Source organism: Aulonocara sp. 'chitande type north' Nkhata Bay, linkage group LG7, assembly GCF_057382095.1.
Source record: "Aulonocara sp. 'chitande type north' Nkhata Bay isolate Kocher_YH1m ecotype deep benthic linkage group LG7, A_spYH_male_GT1.1, whole genome shotgun sequence".
In the NCBI taxonomy this organism is placed as follows: Eukaryota; Metazoa; Chordata; class Actinopteri; order Cichliformes; family Cichlidae; genus Aulonocara; species Aulonocara sp. 'chitande type north' Nkhata Bay.
Window position 1 is genome coordinate 52,873,144 of NC_141350.1, and position 7,117 is coordinate 52,880,260.

Below are 7,117 nucleotides of genomic sequence, written 5' to 3' on the forward strand. Positions count from 1 at the left end.
TTTGGGAAGTTTTCTCTTTATATTGTAGGCTCTTTACCTTACAATATAAAGTGCCTTGAGATGAGTGTTGCTGTGATTTGGTGCTATATAAATAAAGCAGAATAGAATTAAATTGAATTCAACTGAACTGAATTGAAAGCACTACACAAACTATCAAAACCTATAACAAAATCTACTCTGTTATAATGAAATAAGCATCTTCAGCTACGATAAATTGGTAATATAAATTGCATTTCATTTTACCATATCAAGTTTCTACCAAACACCTGGATTCAGATTGAGTTGGCTTGACATATGTCCACTGGTTTCCTCCAGAAACAGAGTAACATAAATTTTGCAGGGTCTCTCTGCCAGTGATTTTCACATCATCCTCAGAGCGCAGTGCTGTTCGCAGTATATTGCAGCATTTTTATGGCAACCCACAGCCATTGCCCAGAATGTATTTTATCCTACAGTAGAGCACAGTTTTAATGAGAAACAGTATGTAACTGTCAGAAGTTGGCCGTATTCTTACAGCAGATTGTTACAGTGTTTACTGATGCCTTTCTATGTAAACATTTTAATGTTTAGCAGATTCAGCTGATACTGTTTTCTCCACCACTGATCATTTATTAGTTGTTAAACACATTTCTTATGATACTGACTTCCAAAAGCAACTCTGACAATGATCTCTTTCCTCCATAAAGACGACATTTGACAACTTCCCCAGTACCCTTATTGAAGAACTTTGAAACCTCAACATGTATCATTAAAGCCCTTGTTTGACCATTAGAAAAGTTTAGTTTCTAAGGGTAGCCCTAGTAAGTGATATAGGCAATGCTGACCCTCACTAATTTCTGATGCACACTGAGTCATTTTGTTCAGGAAGCAGGCCTGAAACACGACAGACATAGCTCAGATCAGAAAAGACAAACTTGGGTTGTTCTTAGCACGTGTCCGAGGGGAAAGCCTTAGCTTTATAAAAAGCTAAGTAGCAGAAAGGACTCAAATGTGTTCCATCACTTGACTACTTGAATGTTTCTTCCAACCTGGGATCAGATTTATGAGTCATTTCAATTAAATCCACTGCACACTACATGCACTTGGGCCATTTTAATAATGGCGTCTGATTAGACTTTCCTTCGTAGAGGCGGTGCTTGATTGACAATTCCCTAAGCCTCCCGTTAATGTTGTAGCACCTGTAAGGGTTGGACGGATTTTAATCATCTTTCATGGAGTCTGATAACTTCCAGTAATTCCAGTTTTAACGCACACTCACCTTCCACAGCCTTATCATGAGCAAAGGTTTCATCAGCCAGAATAAAATGAAACTACCTGCGAGGAGGGGCGAGCACAGCCAAAATCCTTGGTTGCCACGTTATATGTGAATAATTTAATGCCAGGTTTTTGTTCTCAGCGGTGTTCATGTGTGTGTCCTGCGATAGGTATGCACTCTCTTTCTGTGTGGGCTGTACAATACTTATTCCATTGTGAATGCCAACAATAGGCCTTTGATTGGGTGGTCATGTGGTTCTGAAGCTGTTCTGTTTCAGACTATATGAACCACACATTACACTAACAGCTCCAGTGGCCTGGAGATATAATAAAATCTCATTTATTGGCTTCAAGATGAATAAATGACTTCAGAAATGACATCAGGGCGAATTTACATCTGTGTCCTCCACAGCCGATTCTTTTTTTGTCTTTTTTGGTTGGTCTGCATACCTGAGAGAGGTAATACAAGGTCAGACTGAGAGGGCTTTTCAGACTGATATCCCAACAGTAGGATATAGGTTTTTCCAGATAATGACTTAAAGTGCACTGCACCTGCTTCCATCAGATTTACATCAGATTTTGTTTTTTCAAGAACTAAATATAGTTTAGCCTGTGCACATCCACAAATGCATGTATTTTTGCTTTTCTAGTAGCGCTAGTAACTGAGTTTCAGCTCAGTCACATGAAGATTTGATTATGGAGCAGGGGAATGCAGTCTGTGAGTAATGAAAGTGAAATACTCTAGACATAAAGAAGAACATTTGTTTGTTGGCAGGAGCTCTTCCCTGCGTGGCAGTACACAGCCCACACACTGGACAGCAGGGGATACATCTCACTTGCACGTTGGCCAGTATTTAAAGTTTGTCTCGTAAGCATGAAGTCACAGCGGATATCGCTAAGCTCCCCTAAAATCATGCCTGATGAAATGTTCTATTATTATGAGTACTGCAATAGCAGACTTTCAGTGTGCATGGGAAAGATCCCATTAAAAGATACACAGTGGTATCTGGTTTGTTTTCGTATTGCAGTTTGTTTGGGTTGTTTGCATAAACATGAATGTAATACGGCAGCAGTTTTATTGATTCTGTGCATGCTAGTTAGTGTGAAATGGAGCCATGGAAATCTGCTTCCCAACTTCCTATGTGCTACTGGAAGGAGGCTGATGATGAAGAGGGAACTAGTATGGGAATAAAGAAATGAAAGAGCCTGAATTAAAAAAAAATAAGACTTTGATTTTTTTTCTCTCAAGCATAGCAGGGCTGAACAAGAATTGTTTATTACACTGCTGTTGTGAATATTTCTCCTCGTGATTTATTTTCTGCCCATTGAGCTGAAAATGCAAATGATGGAATTGTCTTGTTTGCATATGGAAAATGTCTTCATTGCAGGTGCATTGCAGGGGAATTTGCTCTGCTTCTCTCATTTGCTTTTGGTACTTACAGAATTTAACGCCAAAAAAAAGCACCTGAGATTTAGCATCGTTATTCAAGTTTCACAGAAAAACTGATTAACCTTCAGGAATTAGTATCCATTTGAAAAAGGCTCGCTTCTTTCGTGAGGTCACTTCTTTTCTCTGTTTTTCATTTTGTTCAGCTTCGGTGTGTGTGTGTGTGTGTGTGTGTAGGCGTGAGTGTGCGCGCATGTGTGTGTGTCTCATTTCATGAAAGAGACAGGGAGCGAGAGGCAGAAAGAGAAATTGAGTAAAAGAGCTCCAGTTTAAATATAGGTCCTAATAGAATTTGTGTCTTTCCTCTTAGGCAAGCTGCCATTACCTCCCCCTTTCATCACTTTTCTCTCTCCCTTTGCTCTCCTCGGGGTTGATGCCACAGATAACTATTAAAGATATGTTTCCATTATGTCCCAGTAAGGCTCTGCTCATTTAGTGTGCTGAAGACCCGGTCAAGATAGGTCCGTGACCTTGATCGGTTCTGTGCTAACAAGGAGCGCTCCATAAAAGTATGATTTAACAACCTCCTATGTGTTAATCTTAAGTTGGCATTAAAGCATTGGATAATCACTCTATCAACATTCAGCCTTCAGTCCTTGGGAAGATAAAGCCTGAGCTGTATAGAGGAAGGTAAAGAAAATGGGATGGATAGGGAGGGGGTGGAAAAAACAACATCCATCTATCTATCTATCTATCTATCTATCTATCTATCTATCTATCTATCTATCTATCTATCTATCTATCTATCTATCTATCTATCTATCTATCTATCTATCTATCTATCTATCTATCTATCTATCTATCTATCTATCTATCTAGTCTCTAATGCTGCCACAACTCCTTCATTCTGTCTTTCTCTATCTATCTCAATGACTAGTAGTGGTGTTTGCCAGTTTCATAAGATATCTAACATTTGTCACTTTAAAGGTCACATTTGCATAAAACCAACACCTCTGTGAAGCAATAAATTGGAATCTCTTAGCCTCATACAACTAGCATCCAAGGCATAGTTTCCAGTAAACGTGCAGATATCAAAGGTCAGTGCAAAAAACCAGATGAAACGTCTAATGTGATTAATTTTTTTCGTCTCTTTTCACCGTCCATACAGATTTATGTTTAGAGGCTTTGGAGAGAAAAAACGGTCATTGATGCTCAGTGTCAGTTGCAAGATGTTAAACAAGGTTTTAAGTCTGAAGGGATACAGATGGCCATCTACTGTGAAACACTACAAGTAATGATTGCACTACATGATTGGATAACTGGCTGAGGTGCATTAGACTGTGTTTACAGCATTAGTTGAGCACACGGTGAGGTAAATGCATTCCCCTTGTGGTGTTGTCATACCGCAGGACTATAATGTCACTAGACAGGCTGCTAGAGCCGTTCACGAGCGGTTTCACTGATGTTGGGATGAAGTCAAACGCATTAAAGTTCTCTTCCAGTTACCACATCTTTAAAACATTAAAGCTTTATGGGACATTTGTTATTGCTGAAGATAAATTAGATTGTTAACATACAACCTTCTTGACTCCCTTTATCAAGGAAGGCTTTCTTCTTGGATGGACGATCCATGGATAGGATGGAGCGGTCATATAAAGAGACTGGTGGAGACTGGAGGTGGCCAAGTAAAAGATGCTAAACTCTGGGAATGACCCAGATTCACTGGGAATGACCCGCATGGACAAGATTAGTATATATAAGAGGGACAGTTCAGGTTTGGAGACCAAGTTAATGAGGCAAAGCTGAAATGGTTTAGACATGTGCAGAAGAGGATATATTAGATATAGCATGTTAAACATCGAGCTGCTAGACAGGATAAAAAGTCATGAAATGCCTGATGTCATGAAGTTACAACGCAGGACTGCTGGGTGTTGGGGTGCATAGTGTGGAAAAATCTTCATGCTATAGTGAGCTACAAACTGCCTCTGGAATCAACATCAGCACAAAAACTGTGTATCAGGAGCTTCATGGCCTGGGTATCCATAGCTGAGAATTTCCTGCATATACAATGTGTAGGTGGTCCAGTACCTTTGTTCATACAGTGTATTTAGTGAAGAGGATGGAGATGGAAGAAGAAGAATAGTTGGAATGTTCAAGAATCTGAGACTAATGTGCACACGTTAGTGACAGTTTTATTTACATAGAGCCAGATCATAACAGTGGTAACCTTGGGGTGTTTAATGCAAAGACCCTAAAATATTAGAAATAAAGCAATTAGACCATCGTCTATGAGCAGCACTTTGTGGGGAGGAAGAACTCCTTTCTTAAGAAGTAAGCCTGTCATATGAGGACAAAGTTCTCTATTATGATATTATGCTACTGTGAGGTCTTTAAGATATATAGAGATCATATTCCTTCAGGACTTTGTATTTGAGAAGAAGGATTTTAAAATCCACTCTAGGTTTAACAGGGAACCACTGAATAGATGCTAATGTGTGAGATATATGCTCTCTCCTTCTATTCTCTGTTAGTACTCTTTGATTTTAGTCCATTTCCAGATTAGAAGTAACAAATGCATGGACTGGTTTTTCGATAGACACACCTGAATATTTATCTGCTACAATACAGGTAAATGTTTTAGCCAAAATTGTATCCACAGCAATATGAAAGACTCATTAGTAGTTATTGAAAATGCTTGACTGCACTTCTTGGTACCAAGGGGATAAACCTTGGCACTAGTTGTTTGGTTTAGGGGCCAATTACTTTTTCACATAGGGCCGGGTAGGTTTGTATAGCTTTTTTCTACCATAAATAAAATCATCATTTAAAAACTGCATTTTGTATATACTCAGATTATCATTACCTACCTAGTTTGTTACACAAAAGACACAAGTTTTGCCTCTGTATACCACTTCAGTTCATTTAAAATGAAACAATCAACATGCAATTGAAGTGCTTTCCTCTTCAATTTATGCGAGTTTACCAAAAACTGTTGGAACAGTTCTTTTTAATCATATTGTTGGAAAATGACTGTAATTTCAAACTGTTTACAGCTTTTCAGTGTAATTGGCAAAGAGATCACAAAGCAAGTGAAGGAAGCTATCATTAGTGAAAAATCTGAATAAACCTACAACAGAGTTTGCAAAAAAAAAAAAAAGAGTTGACGAACAAACAATTTAGGTTCATTCTTAAAATGAATGAATGGCCAGTTCAGGAACACTAAGATGCCTGAAAGACTACAGAAGGAAAACAATGTGCATGGTTAAGAAAAACAACTCCATAACATCTAACCAAGTCAAGAACACTTTGTGGAGTTCGGCCTGTTATCGCCAAACTCTACAATCAAGAGATGTCTCCATGAATAGGCACATATGCCTGCCCGAACCAGGTCACTTGTGTTTGCTGATGATGAAGCTGCTGACAGAAACTAGTGGCTCCATAGTGTAATGCTTTACACATTTGCTTGGAAAGCAAACAGTTGCTGGAAAAACAACTCCCCTTATGGGTTAGGTCAAGACAGGCATTCGGCATAAAGACAAATCCAACATGCGGACCTACCCGCTGCAGTATTCCCTAATGACATGGGAACAGTTGAAAGCTGGTCTTCTGAACTGCTGATAGAAATAGCAGGAAGTGTATTTACTGCTCACATTCAGCTAAATGCTGCAAAACTGATCAGACATGTCACAATGCAAATTATGTAAAAACAATACAACTGCAATACAGATAAAAAACATTTCCACTTCACTTACACTAGCATATATTGCACACTGCAGTGACGTAATATCCAAATACTCATATGGTAAATGGACTGGTTCAGCGCGTTTCACCTCAGAACACTCAATGCAATTTACACAACTTGCCTCATTCACCCCCATTCATAGAAGCACTTGTTCTATGTTCTTCCTATGTAAATGATTTCTATCTAACATGCACACACATTCAGTTACTCAAGTATAACTGGACGTTAAAGACTGGATCGAACCACCAACCTTACGACCAGCAGATTACATCAATACATCAAATACTCATCATCTTTGAAATCCTTTATTATATATATGGAAATATGAACAATAAATTACACATCCTGTAATTATCAGGACATCTGTGTTTATTAAATATGTTTTTCATCATTTTTTTTCTTGTTGTGTGAGCTAGATATCCAGTCAGGGAAATGTCAAAACAAGCCAAGTGAAAACATTTATCATCACCGAAATTAAATCATAAAGCATGTATTGCTCCATTAGCTAACTCGACCTTGCATTACAAAACCAGTGCTGCATGTCTTCACTGATGATCATCTTGCATTGATGTTAACTTTTCCCTGAGACATGTGCAGAGCCATCAGGACTGTGCTATTTCAGACCTTTTTCACAGAATTTGCTTTTTAAAAGTAACCACTCTGCCACGTGTCATGTTATTCATTCATTAATTCATTGCAGCAATTAACTAGTAGACTTTGGCAAAATGTTTCAG